The sequence below is a fragment of the Patagioenas fasciata genome, chromosome Z (assembly GCF_037038585.1).
Source record: "Patagioenas fasciata isolate bPatFas1 chromosome Z, bPatFas1.hap1, whole genome shotgun sequence".
In the NCBI taxonomy this organism is placed as follows: Eukaryota; Metazoa; Chordata; class Aves; order Columbiformes; family Columbidae; genus Patagioenas; species Patagioenas fasciata.
The window spans coordinates 17,950,758-17,972,997 of NC_092560.1; positions in this window are offsets into that span (position 1 = coordinate 17,950,758).

Sequence of the window (22,240 nt, forward strand, 5' to 3'; positions counted from 1 at the left end):
AGAGACCCATTTCCTATAGCACACCACACAGATCCCGTATGTAGAAAGAAGTTCTTCCTTTCTGGTTGGTTGAGCTACTATACTATGACGAGGCCACACAAGTAGTGTAATTGCCGGTAGCGAGTGGGGGCTGCCTGCAGGCTCCTCAGTTACAACACCCCTTTGCCATTAGACCCGTCCAGCATAACACAGGCCTGAAGGCCATGCTGGACACGCAGCAGAGCGGAGTCCTGCACCTGCTCAGGGAAGCTGTGATGTGGGTCTCTGACTTCTCAATGTACAGTGGTCTCCTGGTCAGGATCAGTACATTCCAACGCTTGATCCACATACACATTACCTTTCTCAAAGATACTAAATATTAGAGATTACCTTCGTAACATATGGGCTTCTCTGGCCCAAAATGTAAGCCCAAATAGAACAGACGTGGTCTGTTCAAGTTCCCTGACTCCTGGCATACAATCTTCCACAGGACTCCCAATACAGCTTGTCAGGTCCCTGCCTCACACGCTGCTGGGGCAGACAGTGAGGCAGAAGCAACTGCCACCACAGTGGTGGCAGTAGGTGGATGTGGAGAGTGTGCATGCATTTGGCATGCTTCCTTCCTGTTCTTTTTCTCTTTTTTCCTCCACCTTGACAGAGACTATTTTTGTCTCTTGCCACATAGCCTTTTAGCCAAACAGGTTTTTCTTTGTGAAGCTGTCATGTTGCAGAGCTTGCCTAGGCACATGAAGTGTGTTTCAGTAGTAGTTAACCAAGGAATCTTCTCTAGCCAAGTGTCAGCTCCATGTCACACCCAAGAGAGGAGACCCCTAGTCTCTGAGTACAGTGCTAAGTCTGCTGTTGCCCAAATGAGCATTAGCCAAAAGGTTTTCCATTAGTTGAAAATGGCAATGAGATCTCTTGAGGGGAAAGAAGCATATAGACTTTGAAATATTCTGATGCTGACAGTTGCGATCCTGCTTATACTGTGGAACACCTTACTTTGAGAAGCATTTCACCAGAGTGGCTTCATGCTTGACATTGGGATATCAGGGATATCACATCCATTCTCTGGATTAACTGACTCAGGTGCCTAATTCCCAGCACCGTTTCAAAAACCTGACTTCCATGCAGGTCATCTAAGGACATTGATGTAGAAGGACATTAGGTGTACGTAACTCAAACGCTCTCACAAAGTCCAGAGACTCAGTCCTGACTTGAGACCAAAGGCAACTATTTCATCTGTACGAAACCATTTACTGTCCTGTGGTCTCGATATGTTTTCATACCTTTTATTATTATTCTTTTTTTTTTTTTATACCCAGATCTTGGAAGCAGGTAAAACACATTAGATACCTCTTAATGGACATGCTTAAATTCACAGATATTGTTTTTGATTGCCTTTCAACTTGCAGGTCTTCTAGAGCCTGAGTGTGAAACTGTAGTTCCCCAAAGCGATGTCCCCAGCTTCCAAGCTCTTCCACTAAAGTAGAAGAAATCCTTGGGAGTTACAAAAGCAGCATCAATGCCAAAATAATAAACGAGTTTTATTCAAAGCAGTTCATACCAGCTGCAGATTATGCTGCAAAATCTGCTTTCACTAGTCAAATTCAAAAGAAATTTGACACCTGTGAGAGGTGTCTCCCACATAATTTCCTGCTGGTCTTGATGTGGCCTGCCTCTTGTACAGAAAACAATAAAAGTAGAATTCAGTTAGCCTGGATTGGGTTGCCAAATAGGCTTTACCACCCTCCAGTTTGTGTGACAAGAGTTTTTGCAAAGGTCAGAAAATCCATTAAAATGGCCCTGTTCACTGGCCTGTGAATTCTTTTCCAGGAGAGAAACTAGACAGGAGTCCTTGGATCCAGTCACATTTTTCCAGGACATTTGGAATTGTTTTATCAGAGAACTGTCATTCCATGAGGGGTGATGCGCCTCTAGTGCTCTCCAAAAAGTGTCACAAGGTTCTCTTGGCAGCTTTTGTAATGTGCTATGAGGTCTCCCAGTAAAGTTCATTATCCAAATGAAAATCATACAGCAACAGCACTGATAATAGCCTAATTTGCACGTTTCATTTCTTATGTGGAGTTTTACCAAAGCCAGAAAGCAGTTCAAGCTTTAAAAATGAAAGAAAGGAATAAGGAAAGTCAATGTTTCGAATATATTGCAGAAATAAATAGCAGCAAAGCCTGCCACTATTAAATTTTATTTATTTAAAATCTCTTAGGCCTGATAATAAAATATAGGTTTATCAAAGAGGCCTAGTCATCTATGTCTTTAACCTTTAGTACTAAGATTAAGGCTTATTTAAAATGCATTAAATTTTTAGATGCAACTCCTTTTACTGCAAACAGTACTCAGGGTGGAGGGCCATCGCTCCATACAGAGATTCAATGGACTTCAATAGAAATTCGCATGAGAGTGGAATTGAGCAAAACCTCCCTAATTTGTATTCTCAAAGCCTGTTGAAATTAATGGGAGCTGAGGTTGCTTAACACTAGCCAGGGTGTGCGCTGCAACTCACAAGATAAGGCTTGAAATGCTTTACTGAACCTTATCCTGCAGCAGTTCAAAGATAAAAACGTCCTTTGCATTAGTGTCAGCAAGGCCCACAGAATGGCCAGGCTGCATGTGACCGTACAGCACTTGCTCTGCTGAAGGGTAATGTAGAAAGTTTAGACATATCCCTGGCAAAGACTCATTGCTATCACTGTTGGAGCATTTCAGTTTCCCGCTGATTGTAGTGAGTGGCAGAGAGCTCCAAGATGCTGAGGTATGAAACTCTAAATATGTCTTTTTTGTTTTTAAAAGAAAAGCGCCTTTTATTCTTTGTTATTTTACCCGATTTTCCTCTCTTGGTTTAACCATTATGAAGCAAAATACATTCATTCATGATTTTTATTTTTGGTTTGGATATGTCTACAAAGTGAATGCCAAATGACATTTCATGCATTCCTTTCGGTTAGTTTCTTCAACAAAATCTAATAAAACCTCCAGGTAGTTATGTGTAGGAGCATGTTTCACAGTCTTGTGGGCAAAGAAGTGGTATTTCTTCATTTTGAAGTCCCCCTTCATGCTTACCAGCACTTCTTTTCATCTGTCCACTCATTATTTAATCTTACTTGAGAGCTGACTGAAAATTACCATCTACAACTGAACTACTAATACAGAGTTTTGCCAGTATTTACTATATTAAAGATCAATTTTTGTAGCTGAAACAAAATAACTGGATGAACTACAAATGGAGGCTGCTTAGGACCACTGGCACATTTTATGTTGAGCTTGCTACATTTCCAAATGTGTCTCCTGCATTCCTGGATGAGGTACTGTCTTCCTTCTGGTTTTGTTAAGGGTGGATGTAAGGTGCTGCTGCACTGCCAAAGGGCTTGACTGGTCTAGTAGAGCTAGAGCCAGCAGAGTACTTCTTGCTGGTGGACTTCAGACCATTATTGAAGCAAATCTGGGGCAAAATTCAGACCGAGTACATTTCTGTGTAGATTTCAGTAACAGTAGTTAAGTAGCTGTGTCCTATGTTAAGATAATGATTATTTTACATGGATCATGAAGCGCTAAACGTTGAGCAGAGAGTTCCAGGGTTGTACATCCAGACAGAATGACAAGATAGGGAAACTGGCCTCCAACTGCAGATACTTTGCATGCAGAGTAAAATAGCTTCAGATTTGTTTTATTTGACATTTTGGCTCATGGACACAAGTGGCCAGATGGGAAGTGATGGGAGGCAGTAGCTTGTTTACCTTGAGTTGCCCAGCCTTCCCCAGTTGTGGAGTGTCTAGCGGCTGAGTCATGCATTCACCCATCCTGTTGTGCCACTGCACCCTGTCTGCACTTACTAGATGCTGAGATGTTCTGTACAACACAGTTCTGTGTCACGTGCTGCATGCAGACCCACACACTTCTTATTGCAGTTAAGGGTCTCCCACAGTTGCAGCTGCTTTAGTTAACAACAGAAGAAAAAAAGCTTCTATTTTGCATAGACTGATTTAAAGACAATCAATTAAACAATCAGATAAAACCCTTTTGGAATTCTTACAGGCAAACTGAAATGGATATTCAGATATCCAACATTAAATAGTTTCTGTTTGCTAGAAGACCAGAAGTGTGTCTGTGACTAGGTTTACAGCAACAGAAAAAAATTAAAACCCCCTAGAACCTGACCCTGAGATCCTAAGCACTGTTACATGGATGGAGCTGAGGGTATTTTGTGATTCAGAGGGAACAGCTAAATCAGTTGAAAGAAGGCTTTACATACGACCCAGCCAGGAAGTTGAGCCTGTGGATCAGGTTCTGGACTAGCAAGGCCAGGCATAGGCCTGGCTGCACTCCAGCTCAGGAAGGCCCTGGGTGAGGACTGGGCTTAAATGCAGCTCCTGAGCATAGTGGTGAGGCCTCTACTGAGACCTTTTCTCACACAGCTTGTTCCCACCAATTGGACCCCATAGTGGGGCTTGCAAACAGTCTAACCCCTGGGGAGGGGCTTGTTCTACGTGGATGTCTACTCCTTTATTCTTGTAATTTGCCCTTAGATTTGAGTGTGCCTGGGCATTATTAAGTCGTTTATCTGTCTGAGCAATTTCTTGTTGTTTATATAATATCTTAGCTGATTTGGTAGTCTGATTTTGGTTTTAAACACGTAAAAATGAAAAGCACAAACAGGTTTGGATTGTTGAGATGTGACTGTAGTTAAAATAAAGGGATCCCAGGAAGTTTTTAATGCTGTGTAAGTTCACTGTGAATATTTCCTTTCTGCATCTTAAGGTCCTCTGTTCTTGAAGAACTCTCATTTGCTTCTGTTTTTCCTGTCTGTAAAGCTCTTATTGGCTTCAGAAGCACACAGTTGCATCTGTGAAGAGTTTGGTCCCAATGCAATGTATTTGTCACCTTGTAGGCCATATTTCAAATGTCCTAATACTGAATTGCTTTTTGAACGAAACTTGCATAGGTAATTCTGCTGTTAATTTCAATAAATGTCTTTAAGTAGTTGCTCAAACTTGCTCATTAATGATTGCATAAAGCTGTCAAACTGATTTTCAGCTACTGTAAATAAAGGTACTCCTGAAGTATGTGGAAAATCTGTATCTTCCTCTGTAATCTTAGAAATGTATTTGTGTATTGTGTCATGAGAACTGTTATCTATGATCTGACAGAAAATAGGTGGACTCTTCCCATGTGTTATATTCTGTTTATATTGAATCTCTCCAATATGTGAGATCAAAAGCATGGTTATAGTTCATAACTAAGATGGGGAAGTAATATTTAATGCTATATTTCAGAGCACTGTTCAGATACTAATTCCAATATTTTTATCTCATTCACAAGTAGGGAATTCAAAGAAAGGCAATAAAAAGATTTGTCCATAGCTTCACAATGAAACTGAAGCAAGATAAAGTGAAGGTCAGAGTCCTGGGTCAGTTCCACATAAGTTTGATCCTGTCTGTGTGCAGAGGGTTGTATTGGATGACCTCTTGAGGCTCTATCCCGCTATGATTAGCAGTATTTTTGTTTTTTGCTTACAAGATGGTGTCGGGAATGACTGTTTTCAGTTGTGTTCAGTTGTTTTGGGATATTTAGGTGTGGAGAGGGTGAAGAAATGTGTGTATTTTTAATCAGGACTTAATATGTATAAGCAAAATAAATTTCTCTGAAATTCACATTCAACACCAAAAAATTGTCTTTGCTCCAATGGGCGTGTGGCTAAGATGGAGTGGGCAGACTTGCAACTATACTGAGAGTTCCTAGTACATTTTCACAAAAGGAGAGCACTGACTGAGTGATTCCAACTGACAATAAGGATTTTGAGGTTGAAAGGATATTCAAAATGTTCCAAAATACACACATGATTTCCAACTCCACTTAGTATTACCTAGACTGTATTCCATTAACATAGTTTTAATTTATAGATATGAACACCCTGTGCATATACGAATGTGTAAGAAACTGCTAGCCATTGCAGTGCACTGCCAGGCTTGAAGGCTGGTGATCTGCAGCACAATGCCTAGCTGGAGACCAGTAACTACTAGCGGTGTACACTAGAGGCTCGCACTAAGGTCAGTACTGCCTAATGTCTTCAAGAGTGATTCAGATAACCTCAGTTACAGCCTCAGAGATGACTTATTGGATCAGATTTTTAGAAACAATATTTAATATCTTTCTAGAAAGCAAGAATTCTACTTTGAAGTAAATAGATGTTTCATATGTATACTTACTCAAACATAAAGTTAAAATCCCAAAGTAACAAGATGACATGTCTTCCAGATACTAATTTTTCTCTGAGATGATTAGTAATTGTGAAAAGTCTTTATTTGAACATCATAATCCAGGTGTGAAATTCAAAGTTGATAAGTGACTTCCAAAAACATACTACAGCTTTAAACTGTCAAGTGTTTTGAATATATTTCTGCAAGTCCCTGAGGTCATCTCACTGTCTATTTTTATATACTTATCAGTTCATGAAGTCCCCCAAAACTGTTATTTTGAAATTACATTTCATATTATGGCACCACCTTAATCAGTAATGATCTAGATTCTGCATCCAAGATAAAAATTACAAGGTGCAGCAAAGCAAGCCACGAGACTTGGGATGAGTGAGTTCAAAGCAACAAACTGCATTCTACTTTCATTTACAGAATGCAGCACAGAAAAACTTGAGGAGGATTCAAGGAATGCAATTGAGAATGTGATTTAGAGTATTTTGTACCTCAGCTCCGCTTTCAAAACATAGAAGTCTCTATTTACAAAAAAGAATATTCAACTTTAGCACATTTCAGGCTACATGAGATTAAAATTACTGTCTTCATGACCCACTTGCCTGAATGACTAGTAGTCGCCTGATAATCTTCAGTTCTTGGATAGCTCATCTCAGAGCAATATGCCTGTACAATTCTGCCAATTGCAACTGTGTAGGTATGTCAGAGAGGAAGACTGTATTTTGTTTGCCAGAGTATTGTGGGAAACTACTTTGGGTCCCTGCATTCCCTGACAGAAGCTGTGGGAACAGAGATCACCCTTGAAGACATGAAGGCCTATCCCTGAGAAAGATGGGAGTAAAGGAGTATCTGGAGATGTTAAGGTGTACTCGTGAGAAAGAAGGGAATAGAAGAGTAATGATAGCAAAATTAGCCAATGATATGTTAGTGCTGTAACTTGTAACCAATAGTGAAGAAACACATGAATTGGTAAAACTGTATAAAAATGCACTTGTGGCAATAAATGGAGACTGTTGTTTGTACTTAAGAACTCGGTCTATGTCGTTTGCCCATCTCAGCCACGACATATGGTGACCTCAGTGTGATCCTGCATGAAGAAGAGACAGCCGTGAAGCTATGACGGCTGAAGACGAGCTGTGGAGATAGAGCCCGGTACAGCTGATAGAGCAGCAGGGGGGAGCTGCCAAATATCTGGATCCTTGAAAAGACAACACGCCAAGAGTTGGTGAGTTACCAGGAATGGCGGGATGGGGGGGAACTTATCTAAAGAAGAGGATGTTATATTATCTACATGGAATTGCTTCTGAAGAAGCAGGGTATTAGCCTTCTGGAACTGACTTTATGAAGGATGTTACTATGGGGCAAAGCACTACTGAAAGATCCAAAGAAACAACTGAACTATTAACAACATGGCACTTGTTGCTAGGGACTTTGAGAGGATTAAAAGATAAATAGGAACAGGCAGAGACAGCGGGGTGGGGGGGTTGGGGGGTGGGGTGGCTTCCCTGGACTAGATTTGGAGAAAACAAAAACAAAAAACCAAAATGTGCACTGTTCTGAACCCCTCTGTTACTAATGGTTCTTCAGCACCGTTCAAGTCTGCCTTATCTGATGACTCGGATGAAGATGATGATCTGCAGCATTTTCTTGAAAAGTTAAAAGGAAAAGGAGTATGTGTACGTGTTGCCCCAAGATCAGATAAAAACCATGAAAGACTCAAGCAAAATTAGACCTATGCAATGTAACAGCTATAGATAATTTAGGGCGGAATGATGGGAATTCGTTGAAAGGGTCGGGTATCCCCCAACTCTTGGAAGAGACACTAATTGACACACCACAATTACAGGCACGATTAGTTTCTGAAATCCTGAGGCAGTCCCCAGACCTTGCATATCAAGCTATGATAAAGGTGCCTGAAACCAACAAAGCAGCCGAATCATTTACAGCTATTAATCAGGGTCCTAATAAGAATTACATGCAATTTATTTACCATCTTCCAGAGACCATCAATAAGTAGGTTGAAAACTCAGAAGCTAAGGGAGCACTAAGTGTTGAAATTAGCAGTAGAGAATACTAATGTCTGCTATCGACATGTTACCTGCGAGTTTTACAGTACATATTACGTGCTTCTGTGTATTGCGTCTCTGAAAATCAAGCAGCTTGTCAGGAATGTGAGCTAAATATTTTACTGGTTGTTAGAGGCTTTTTTGTGGTATGGATCGTGTGAGTGTGCTGTAAACCTCCTCCCCACTTTTCCCAGTCATGCTGCAAGCAGCCCTGTGCTTCCCCTACTTCCCTCCTTCTTCTCATGGTTTTTGCTTACAAGATGGTGTTTGGAATGACTGTTTTCAGTTGTGTTCCTAAGAAATTGGTATTGGGAGGTGTTTTAGAACATAGGAAAGCATTCGAAAATATGAGGACAGAGTATCTTGTGAAATATTTAAATCAGTGGTGGTTACTGTATAAATTAGATGATTGGGAAAACTGGCCGGAGAACAGAACCTTGAAGTATCTTTAAGTATAACACAGCAATCATAGATGTCTTCCTTGCTAGCCTGTTTTCTTTGTGGGTATCTATTTAAGCATGTTGCAATTTTAGTAGGTCTTTTGACTGTTGTGTGGTACAGTGAGTTTGCAGACTGTTAAATAATGAGAATCCGTGGACTCAAAATGTGTGTTTTGTAATAATACAGAAGATCATGAGTAATTTTATTCTTTACTGTGTGAATGTGATGGTAAAATTTTGTGTGTAGTGGCTGTTACTTTTCTTTCTAGCATGCTAGATTTATTCCAGCATTCAGACTTGTGCAACTCTGTGGTAGGCAGTGTCTGATCTCGGTGTACTAAACTTGGCTCTTCTGTATGCACACTGGATAAAGAATCCTGTTTTGGGGATAACAGTTGTAGCACCCCAGATGAGACACTGATAAAAGCCTTGCCCAGTCCAGCTTGCCAGGGCAGCAGGGGGGCAGGTGCCAATGGGGCTCCAGCACGCGCTGACCTGTTTTGTCAGGGAGACCCAGTGGTGCCTCCACCTGGCTGAGCAGTGAGCGGTTCAAAGGTGCAATGCAAAAATCAAAATACTGTCTTGAATAAGTGTAACTGTGATCCATCTGCATATTTGAACTTGACATTGGTTTTCGTATCTGAGCTCAGTATTTTAGTTTGCAGATATATATATATATGTATATTTGGTAACAAAATAATTTTGTTTGGGGAGATAATTACAAAATGGGAAACAGTTCCGCTGCTAAAATACCACCTTGCTCCCTCTTAGGATGCATCCTTACATATTAGAGTAACTTTTGGGGAAATATTCTGATAAAAGAAAATTTGAAACAATATTGTGCTCAAATGTGGCTTAGAAGTGGAATTCTGGGTTTTAGTGCTGTATTGCAATTAATGTTGTTCTGCAGAACTTTGGAAAAAATGGGATGAAGTATGGTACTGTAAGTTAATTTGCTCTTATTGTTATCTAATAATTTTGAGACCAGAAGAGAGTTTAACTTCTTAAACTTTGATTCACTTTAAAAAACAAACAAACAAACAAAACGCTAAATGCTATGATGGATGTGAACTTGGTATTGTACGAGGTTGTATTTAAAAGCTGCTAGAATATGAACTGATTTGGATCAAGGAAAATGGAATAATGGATTGATGTTTAATATGCTGATATTTTGACATCTGTAAATTGTAAAAGGTAAATGGAGCTAAGGAATGTAGCTATTGCTGAGCTAATTGAAATTGCATGTAAAGTGTATTATAGTTGGAATGAAATGGGAAAACAAAAAAGCAAAAAATATCCCAGGCTTGTGCTGTACAGCTTGAATATAAAGCTGTGTCCAGCTGCAAGATAAATTTAGCTCATTTTAATTAAGGAGTCTGCCAGGGCCAATTCCTCCTCAGCACCAGCGATTATGTCACCTGCGTGGCCTTGGTTATGTCTCAATTGCAGCAAGAAGAGAAAGAAAGAAAAAAAAATAATGGAAAAACCTGTTTGCCTGCTGCTAAGTGGAGAAAGAGGGGCTTTATTGCCCCTGCTCTGTCTTTTTTGTCCTGAAGTGTTGTCATCCACCCTTGTTGTGGCACTGCGTTGTTTCTCCGCTTTGAATCAGGGGTTGTTGATGTTGTTTCTTTTTGCTTCTGTCTTGTTTCCTAGGCTTTGGCACATCTGGGGAGAGAGCTCATCATCTTACCTCCTTGCTGAAGTCAGTCTTTTCACACTGGTCAGCTTTGGGGAGGTCAGAGTGCTCAGTGCTTCTCTGGGTCAGACTGGTACTTGATTTGGGTGTGAAGTGGAGCCAGGTTGGTTTGATGTGGAGTTTGAACTAATTTGTTTTCATGCTGGGCTGGGCATCTTGCCATCCCAGATGGGGGTGAGACAGAGGTTTTATTCCCCCCCACCTCCCCCACAGCAATGTCACTACTAGAGAACTGTAATACTGCATGAAGGAGTCTGAGGGTGAAATTCAAAGGCATCGCCAGTGGATCCACAGTTCTAATGAAGCTGGGAAATTAAACAAACAAACAAAATTTTAATAGACTTATTCTGTGGTAACTAGTTGTAAAAGACTTCTTAGTAAATTCACTGTGCTAGTTTTTGAGGTCATGGGAGAGAATGAAAGGAAGGCTGTTTTTTGAGATCCATGGAATGCCAAATTTGGAACAAAGTTTTACGATATGAATTCTTGTATTTGCCAGAAAGCCCTATACCTCTCTTGGGTCAAGAATTGTTAAGTAAATTGTAAGCTCAAATAGTGTTTTCTGAGAATTCTGTTTAGTTGCATGTCCCACAAGAAGCTGCTTGGATGGTACAGATCTACTTGCTGCAAGTGAGAAATCTCCAAGGAAATTCTGAATGTTATATTTCCACTAGTCTTGACAGCCAATGTTCTGATAGAGCAAACACTACTCTGATAGAACTGAAACAGGACTTCAATCCGGTATAAATATGACAACCAAAAATGGAGTTAGAGACTTCGATGAATAAATTTATGACAACCTTACAAGCTAACTGCATTCGATTGGACTTGCAGATTTGTCTGTTTATAGCTACAACATAGAATCAACCTGTGGCTATTGTGGGACAGTATGATGAGAATGTTAACAGACTGATATACTGATTGTTATGCTGATCAAGAAATGCAGGGAATGAATTTAAGTCTTAATAGCCATGATCCTTTTGGCATATAGGTACCATTTGTGAAATTTAATTTTGATTTTTTGTTTGCAATCTACGTCCTTGTAAATTGCACTAGCCGATTTTCTTAACAGCACAGCTTTTGCCATGCATAAATGTAAATCGATGCAGAACCTGCAAGCCTTTAACATCAGGTCACAGACCACACTTGTATCTGGTCTGATCCTACATGCTTGCACAGTTTTTGTTGATGGTTCTGGGAAGTCTCATAAAGCTGTAGTGGCCTGGCGTGAAGATAAAGATTGGCATAATTCTGTAAAAATTATTGAAGGTTCAACCCAATTAGCAGAACCTGGCACAGCTTTACATTACTTAGAGCTTTTTAAGGAGGAACCTCTAAATTTGATTTGTGATTCTGAGTATGTCGTCAAGGTCCAACAAACGTATCTGATTCTAAATTTTTTTTAAAAAAAACAAAAAGCGGGAGAAGTAGGGGAAACAGCACAAAACCAACGGTCAAAAGTATTGTATATGAGGAATCACTTATATCTAAATGATGCAGACCAAATTCATCCTGTGATGAAACACTTTGCAAGTATGACCCAAAACCATGCTAAATCAGGGTAGCTGTTATTAGTAGTGAAAACGGGACTGATTGTTCTGATGATTGTTGTGTTTGTGTTACTAATGTTGCCATACATGATTTCTCTGCTGCAAAGGGCCCTGCAGTGGACAATGAAGGCAATTTTTTTAGCACAAATACAAAAAGGGGGAATTGTGGGAAACTACGGTGGGTCCGTGCATTCCTTGACAGAAGGTATGGGAACAGAGATCAGCCTTGAAGAGATTACGGTTTACCCATGAGAAAGATGGGAGTAAAGGAGTATCTGGAGATGTTAAGGTGTACCCGTGGGGAAGAAGGGATGTACCTGTGAGAGAGAAGGGAGAAGAAGAGTAACATTGATGATAGCATATATAGTATATATGTCTCCCACACACATATATTTTTATGTACTTGCCATTTGAAGCAGATGAAATTGATAGTTTTTATCAGTTAGAAATTTGCTGTATGGGAAAATAGATAAATGGGGAATGGGTAAAAGAGAGGCAGCAGAGTATTGCGAAGTGAGATGTTACTGCTGTAACTTGTAACAAATAGTGAAGAAACACATGAATTGGTAAAACTGTATAAAAATGCACTGTGGCAATAAATGGAGATTGTTGTTTGTACTTAAGAACTTAGTCTACGTTGTTTGTCCGTTTCAACCATGACAGAGTATGCATTTCCATTATTGGAATCATGATCTGTGATTGTTTTCCAAGAGAAGCACAATCTAATTGGTTTCTGTGGCCAAGGGTTAAGTGATATTTGAGTATTAGGGGGAAAAAAGTTGATTTTACAAAACATGTAAAGAATGGCTTTTGTTGCTGTGTGTTTGAAAAGTTTTGTTAGCTGGATTAGTTTTATGGGTAGCTTCCAATATGGGTAAAGAACAATACTTGGAGTTTCTATGATGAGGATAAGCCCCTGGCTCAGGTCTTATACCAAAGGCAGGAAAGTGACACAGATCTTTAATGCAGACTTCTTGGGTGCTGTGCCACCAGTTTTCTTCTTCTGTGAAGTCAGAGTCAAGAAACCATAGTGAAGACGAGAATGTGGGTGATTCTCATGGGGCGCAGGGAAACATGGATCAATGGCAGTGATTAAGGTCTCCTTAGTCCTTCCAGCTAACTAATCCTTGCTGACAGACTTTCTATTTAGGACTTTATTGCTGATTTTTGGGTTTGTTTGTTTGTTTTTTATTATTATTTTTATTTTTTGGTCAGAAACACAAGCCTGTTAGACTCTATCTAAAAGGACATTAGTTAATGTCATAAACCTGTGAGAAGACTGCTTAGGAGTAATTTAAACCAGAAAAGCATTCCAATCATTACCATTCAGGTTAATAAGACTACTTGTTTGTTTAGATTTACCCCATGTGTGTTTGCAAGACAAGGCTTTAATTTTAATGTTCTCATTGAAGTCCATTGGATTACACCTGGACCATCAATGCAAAATTAAAACTCAAAGTTGGTTTGAGCCTTTTTTGGCAAGTTCTGCAAGTATCTATACTTCTTCTCACATAGGCAATGTGAAAGGGACTAGCAGTATGAGGGAGGACTAATGACATGAGTGAACTCACTGTTGAAAAAATGTTCAGTAAAACAAACTATTTTTTCTTACTGCTTAAGGTGCTTTTGCATTTCTGTCTTTTGCTTGGTAATTTTATTTTTTTCTTTTTGCCGTCTTTCCATCTGATATTATTTTTACCACCAGTTACTTTCCTCAGGGATCTTTTAGATCTGTGTTTCCGATGGCTTATGTTTCCTGGTGTCACTGGAGTTAAATTTCCTTTGGTTCCATTTGACACTGCATTCTGGAACCCTTGAGATTTTTATTTCATTATTAATGCAATCACTTGTATTGAAGCAATTTCCAGTGTTTGCAATAAGATCAATTATAGCAGTTTAAACACTTCATTGACCTAAACTTCCCATAGTTTGTTGGCCCTACAAAGTGTCTGTGAAATTCCTGCTGAAGAGTGGCTTTTGGAACAAATAAATTTCAACCCCTTTGCCTCAAGACCTGAACGCTGAAAGCAAATTCTTTATGATTCAGGTACTCTCCCAAAAGACTTACAGGCCTCCTGGCATCAATCTATGTAGGAAGTGGTGCCCCTTTTTACCCTAGTCTCTGAAGGATTTCCTTGAGATGGGGGTACAAGTGCAGAACACAGATAAATGATGCACTGGGAAATTTTTGCGCTCTTAATCTTTTTAAATATAGTATATATGTCTCTCACACACGTATATTTTTATATACTTGCTATATGAAGCAGATGAAATTGATAGTTTTATTCAGTTAGAAATTTGCTGTATGGGAAAATAGATAAATGGGAAGTGGGTAAAAGAGAGGCAGCAGAGTATTGCGAAAGTGGATATTGCAGTAGATCAGCGCACCATGTTTTTTGCATTTCTAGCTTTTGGAGAGCTTGGAAGTTTATTTGATATTGTAAATGTATGGAAAAGTATCTGGAATTAATGTCATATGGTGTTGGAAAGTATTCTGATAGGAAATTCATTGTGCATTGAGGGATGCCTACCATTAGAAGTAGTGTAAATGGACTGCAGCTGCTCTGCTATTAAAACCTATTGAATTCAGTGGACCACACAGAACATATATGCAAAGCCTTCTGAAATCTGCATGGCGAGTTAGAACATACAGGCTGCAGCTTCACTGTCCTGCTCCAGAAGCTGGCAAAGCTTTTCCACCCATATTAATTCTGCTTTGCTCCCCTCTGTGCCTTCATGAAAAATTACCCCTAGCTTCCTTTCCATGCTGTAATACTAGCTGGTTCCCAAACATCCATATGTTGAGCAGTCTTGCTTTATAACTTTCTCATGTGTAAAAGTAGCTATTTCTCATTCATATGATTTCTGTTTAGACTTCTGAAATACACCTATCTATTCCCTAAGCCCAGCCATCTACAAATACATACGTAATATATTCCTCAAACTTTGCAATGTTCTTTCGAATTCCATATTTATCAAAGAATTTCTTATTATTTTTTGAGCAAGCTCTGAATTTCAGTCTTTCTGTTCTCCCATACTACCTTTGTTTACACTTTTTTTTTTCCTATTTATTTGGGTTTTGCACTTTTTTTTCAGAGCCAAGCTTTTTCCTCACTGGGTTCAACTGCTTGCCCCACTTCATGCCTTGTTTTGTTGGTTTTGTTCCAGTCATTTAATCTCTTTTTGTTTCAGTTGCCCGTCCATAAAGTCAGGCTAAAACTACTTAATGAGTCACAGTGAGGGTGTAATCATGAGTTAATTAAAGTTGAAGATTACTAAAATCCTATGGTTATGTGAGTAATTGTCACTGATGAAGAATTCTGCTTTTCCCCATGATTTTTTTCACCATGGTAATGCTAAGCCATTCCAGCTTTTCATTAATTTTCTAGTGATACTGGGAATAAGGAAGGTTTGTCCGGCTCATGGTTCTTGCAACAAGAAGTGTGAAGGTAGTGTACTCAGCCTTATAGATACTCCTGTAATCAAGCCTTAGTATAAGACAGGTCTATGACCAAGACATACTGGTCATCTTATTCATAAACTCTTATCTTGCATGATGGTCAATGTAAATAACTAATACAATGGCTAGCACAAGAACCAGATGCAGAGTGAGGACAGTCACATAATTGCTTTACATTCTGTGATTGATTTCCAGCGGGTAGATCTCCCATCAGGCCAAGAACCAAGAGCACTGATTTCAGTGAAGTTACTCCTTAATAGCTCCTGTGCATGCATGATCAGACTCTGTCCTGCCTATGGTTGTGGAAATCCAGAACAGGTTCTCCAACCTTGGTCATCACACAGGCCTAAACTGAGTACAGAATTTGACTGTGTTTCTTTGTCTTATCCTGTGTATTTCCTCTAGGGGCTACAGCACTGTACAGAAATAAAAACCCTAAGTACTCCCTTGCAGGTCTCTCAACAAGACTTTTCACTCTGAACAGGTTTTCTTATGTGTCCCTAGAGACCTTTAAACATTTTTTTAACCTTCTATACTGTAATATTGTATATAGCCAAAACTCAATTTTGCATTTATCTTTTGTTATTACTACGCCTCTTTGAGGTGGTTGGTGGTGAGTTATAAACCACATTGTTTTCTAAACATGCAGCCCTTGCTCTCGAAGATCTTTTCGCTGACTAAGGGTTTAATATGTTACCGACTAAAGTGCTAATTTTCTATTTGATTTGTGATTAGAAATAGGTAAGCCAGTAAAGCCTCTAAACAGGAGCACACTTGGCACAGGCTGCTTGACATTTGTTCCACCTATGTAGCTAACTGAAAAAAAAAGCCAGTCAGAGAGATTATTTTGCCATTAGTTCCTGGCAGCCAGAGTGGCATTACAAAGCAACTTATACATATTCCTTGCTGTATATGTAAGATCAGCTGTAGGCTCATTTTAAGTTTTGGCTCTGGTTTAGACCAACATCTTAACATTGTAATCAAAGTATCTGGCTTGGATCAGGAATGGGCTATGATTTTGTATATTGTCTGCATAAGGAAATTAAGAGGTCTCATATACAGAGTAATTATTACATGATATATTTAAAAGGCAGTGTGGTTTCCTTTGTAGCCAGTAATATTAGCTGTTTTGGCTACTTTCCTTTTTTAAACATTTAAAAACAAAGCCCATGAAAAAGTCAATCCATATATTTGGCTCTAAAAAGTTGAACTTCAAGGGGAAGTTTAATACAGCTGTGTTTGAAACTCTGAAAACAATTCAGTGTGTCTTGGTGAGCTGGGAAATAGTCTCCTTCTTTTGTGACATAAGACGTATCTGCCTTGTATAAGTAAATAATATAGAAAGGCAGCAATACCTTTCAGCTGTGTGTGTAATCACCAACAGTATAGCTCTTGTTAGATCAGGTGCAATGCTGCACCAGCAGAGCGATGCTTCTTCCAGACTTAGCTGTCTATTGAGTGGAAAGGTTGACTCATGTTCCATCTAATCCAGGGATCTGGGACCTGTGCACCACTGTTCACAGGTGGTAGATGCCTCATCCCTGAAGACATTCCAGGCCAGGCTGGATGGGCCTCTGAGCAACCTGATCCAGTTGAAGATGTCCCTGCTCACTGCAGGGGGTTGGACTAGATGATCTTTAAAGATCCAACTCAAATTATTATATGATTCTATGTAGGTATGTCTGAAGGTGTCTGAACTGGAAACTTTATAGCTACAGTAGTTGTTTCAGCAGACACAAAACGTGCTAGCATTTTTAGCATTGCATTAGCTGATTACATTAACCTTTAGATAGTTAAATACTTTTAAGAACATGACCCAAATGTCTCTCATTTTTCAGCAGATGTGTAATTATTCTGTGGTAAATCCCGTTTTAACAGTACTGGATAGTACTACTAGAAAATTACCTTCACCTTTATAACTCTGTAGTTCATTGAGATAGGGTCTTTGCACTTCCATATGCATGTAATTGTATCCATCTGCTGTAATGAGATCAAAGAATGTTTATTTTAACTGTTAATCCAAAATGAAGAAAATAGTTGCACCAGGTTGTCCTTTAACCAGGTCAAAATTATTCTTTGATTCTGCTCCTGTCAGCTGAAGATTGTATTTGGAGTTTGTGAAATTGATAGATTTTTAAATGGCTCTCATTACATCACAACCCCTTCAACTTGAATACAAATGCTATTTTTAAATTTTTGGGGGGTTTAAAATTCAATGTTGCTTCACAAGTGACATATATTAAACAACTTGCTTTTCTTTTCCAAATTTGAGCCTGAGTCTGCAGATGTGTCTAAGTAATCATTACTTCACTGAGTAGCCTCTGTTAAGTAGTTAAAAAGACTAATAGGATGAATAATGTTAGGTAATAGAAGCATTTCAACTGCTACACTGATGCACAATATAGGGAAACAGCTTGTATTGATTGAGTCTTGTTCTAAGTCAAGGGGAAAGTATTTTTCTCTGAGTACATGAGAAATAGAAATCTCCATAGAAGGACTCTGGAGGATTATCCAGCTCCATTCCTTCCTGTAGAATCCTCCGTCAGGGAAATGAATATGAAATGTGAGTCTGTGCCAGAAAACTGCCCATTTAAGGGATTCTGGAAAACAGAATTGTTTCATTGGTACCTGTTATGAATAAATGAATTTTTTTTATTATGGACAACCTTATTTCATCTTATTCTCAACTGTGACACAAGCTATAATTATCAAAGAAAAATCATCTCCTTTCAGTGGATTTTTTTTTAAATATTCTTTCCTGTTTCCTCTACAGATGAAAATTAAAAATCCAGCCACCCCAATCATATAGTGTAGCACATACTGTTTACTTCTTGGACACCTTCTTTCCTGCTAAGCAGGTTCAGATATCCCCACCTGTATTAGAGCTACTATTAAAAACCTAATAGCTACTCTGTTTACCTACACTGCTGCCAAAAGTTCTCTTTTGACCTAACCTGAGTGTAAAATTTGTTTTGCTCATGTATACTCTAATTCTGGTAAAACAAAACTACCAAAGATACCACAGAGTAACTATACAACCATCAAAGTTATTGTAGTTTTGTGGCTTTCAAAAACCCCAAAAATTCAAAAGTTATTTTGGTTTCTTGTATTTGGCATGAAAGCTAGAAGGAACACAGAGAAACAAATTTTGTGGCAACTAAAGACAGTTCTGTTACTCATACGAATTCTTCTCTAAAAGAGAATGTACAGCAATATGTACATTTGATGCTGTCAGGCCTAAAAGGACCCTTCCTTTCTCAGAAAGTAGTGTATCAGGAGGAAAGAAATCAAATCCTATTTTTACAGCCTTCTGAGAAAAGCAGGGCAAATAAATCTGTGTATATCTTGTATAAAAATACCTCATCGCTGCTCTTAGCTTACAATAAAGTAGTAATCTTTGCAGACCTTAGGATGGAAGCACATGCTTTCATCCCTACTGTGTGTCCTGGCAAGTGAAGGTACATTCAGGATCAGGCTCACTGTGACTTCTCCCCAGCTATAGCTATGGATCATTTGTGTTGTTATACAAAGGGAGAAATAAATTTAAATAGGCAGAAAGGTCTTAATTACATTAAGTAATGATGATTTCCAGAACATACTTGGGAAGACTCATTAAAATCTTTGTACAAGAAGAAAAGCTGAAAGGAGGTGGACAAGAAGTAGAAATATTCCAGCTTAGGGTGATGCTTTTATTTTTGTATTTGGCTGCTTTGATTGTCTGCCTTTTTCCTACTGAGCCAAAAAAAAAAACCTAAAACTCGTACATAAAAATTGTCCATACTATTTTTTCCATCTGAATTGAAAAGAAAGTTGTATCCTTATATAGAACCCCCATAACAGAATGTAATTTATTACACATAAAGATAGTGTCTCTGACTTCTGCCCCAGAACAGGAAACAAATCTATTCTTCATGATGTCAAACTATTATGCAAATAAGGAAAGAAAACACAAACAGGCGGTCAAGATCTTCAAAGAGTTCTCCAGAAATGTAGAGAGATACTATTAAAGAATTTAGTTTCTAGGTAGCAAAATGTATCAAAGACAAGAATTTATACATAATAGCATTTCAAACAGCAGTGATTCCAATATACATTTCCTTAATAAAATAATGTCTGTACCTGAATACTTCAGGACAGTATTCTGTACCCCTCAAGTCTTAAAAGTTGTGGATACACAGACTAAAAAGAGACTTTTAGGGCTGATACTGCAGTCACTGAATATGGAAATAATTCCATAGACCTGTTTCAGTAGTGAATCTGTGTCACACAGCATTTTTCTGCTTTCTGTATACAAGCTCAAATACCCACTGAGATATATAATTTTGTCTGCCTATGTTTAAAAGTCATATAATCTTTATGGACTAAAGTAAGGTTTGCCTATTAATAATTTAAGTACATTTAAGTACAATTAAGTACTAATTTAAGTACATTCATCCGATTTTTAAAGGCAATAATAACAAAGCAGAAATATGCATTGTAGTTGTCATAAAACATATCTATCTGCCACACTAATAACGGAGTGGTAGCACTGTTTGGACAGCCGAGAAGCACATCTTCCATTTGTTCACTGTGAACTTCCTGCTTGGATTGGCAGTGTAACATGAAGTTGGAATGTGGGTGATGGGGTTGGAGAAAGAGGGATGGTTTGTTAATGCTTTAAACAGTCATGCCCAGTTATTATTGTAACATCATCAGTACTTCAAATTTACTGTTCAAGTAAGAATCAAACGGTATCTCCAGGAGTTGCATTACTCTATAACAAAAGGTTACGTATGTTTTCAAAGTAAATCTGTGCCAATAATAAAATGCAAAATTTTAGTGTATATTTTATTGTTATTATTGGAAATGTGTTACATACTCAACTTTGCACTAATGTGAAAGAGTAAATTGTGATGAAGCACCAAAAAATCAGTGTATTCTGAATAGCAAAACCCCTCACTGACTAAAAAAATGCCAAAGAGTCTAATTTGCAATGAAGCCAAAGGATCTAGGCAGCTAAATGGTCTTGGCAGTCTATTCTCAGTCCTTACAAGTCCCTTAGACAATTGAACACTTGAGAAGAGCAGCTCAGCCACAGCACAAACGGAACATTTCTAGGAAAAATGCTGGGGATTCTCTGCCTGCAGATCTTCTGTTCAGATGTGTCCTGACACATGGAAGCCCACTGCGCTGAGTGCAGTAGCGGTCCAGTCTGGCTGTCACTGCTCATGTGCCTAACCCTTACTCTAGTAAATAGCATAAGTTGGTGGGTTTGTTTTTTTGGTGTGAGGTTCTTCTTTTCTTCCTTTTCCTTTTCCTTTTCCTTTTCCTTTTCCTTTTCCTTTTCCTTTTCCTTTTCCTTTTCCTTTTCTTTTCTTTTCCTTTTATTTTTTCTTTCCTCTTCATTTTCTTTTTTTAATTTGTCTTGCATGTATGAAGTTTTAAAGTTACCAGAATTAGCTTCGATGGGTTTATGGACTCAGCAGTTCTTACCCATGCTGCCTCACTTGCTAGCCCAACGGAAGATTAATGAAAGATATGTGAACTATCATATCTGCACATTGCAATTTTAAAGCATGGATATTCACATACTTGAGGGGTTAACATTAATAAATTTCAAGTCACATTGCAGCTTGTTGAATTTTTACAAATTGTATTAATTATTTTGAGCTGTTAGTACTGATTTTATTAATTAAGGCTTACAACATCTGTAAGAAAAGTCAGACATATCTCAGTAGTTTTGAAGGAATTATTAAGTTATGCTAGAATTTCGACAGAATTCCGAAGTGAAAGAGAGAATATAGGAGACTTCTGGAGAGGTCAAATAAGGACATTAGCGCAAGGACTCCGTGCGCCATCTCTTGGTGAAATCTGGAACGGCCATGGAGGGTGTTTTCATTCGTGTCTATTAGTACTTCTACTGGAAATGATTGCTGTGACGATTATCGAACCATTGACTTCTAATTGTCACCAGAAACGTTATCAAAAATAGAAATATCGGGCAGGCGGAAATAGTTTTCAGTGTGGCGAAAGTTGCTACAGAAAATTTTGGACAATTTTGTGGCTGTCAGAACGTACTCATCTCAGGAGCGTCAGTACCGTGATTCGGACATTGCGGGCCACTTCAAGATCCTCACCAGCACGTTCCTGTTCCATGAATGAGCATGCTATACAGTGCGGAAGGGATACAGACATTGCTGAGGAACTAACTGTTGTTTTGAAAGAGTTATCACCCGTTACTGGTAGAAACATCAGCGCTACCAATATGTCGTAAATAATCCGAGTGTGGTTTCCTGCCTCTCGTGGGCATTCAGGGCATTCCCTTCTCGCTTCCTTCCCTTGGTTTTGCGAGAGGATATATTGAGAGCTTTTCAGAAACGTTTGTTTGTGAGGTTACACGAGGCAGAGGCTGAGGTTTGGGGAGGAAGGTGTGTCTTTTGGCGCACTGTGGCACAGGGAGTCCTTTTACTTAATTTTGGCCGGAGACCTCCCCCATGTCGAGGCCGGCAGGTCCTGGCAGCGGACGGCGGCGGGCGGGCGATGCTGCCGTTTCCCGGCCGTGAGGAGTTACTCGCCGTTGGCACGGGCGGATCCAAACCACCGCGATCCAGGCTGTCGCTGACAGCTAGGGATCCCGCCCGCTGGCGTGAGGAGGAGGGGACCGGAGGGGAGGGCGGCAGCTCTGCCGCCGCTTGCCCGCGCTCTGCCCGTTCGGCCGAGGAAACCGCTACTGCGTTTATCTTTTGTTCGTAGCCGTTCTCGCTCAGCTCCCCTTCCCGCTCCGGTGCGGCGCCGTCTGCCGTCGTCTGTCCCCGCCCCGCCTCCCCTCGCCTCCCGGTTCGGGTC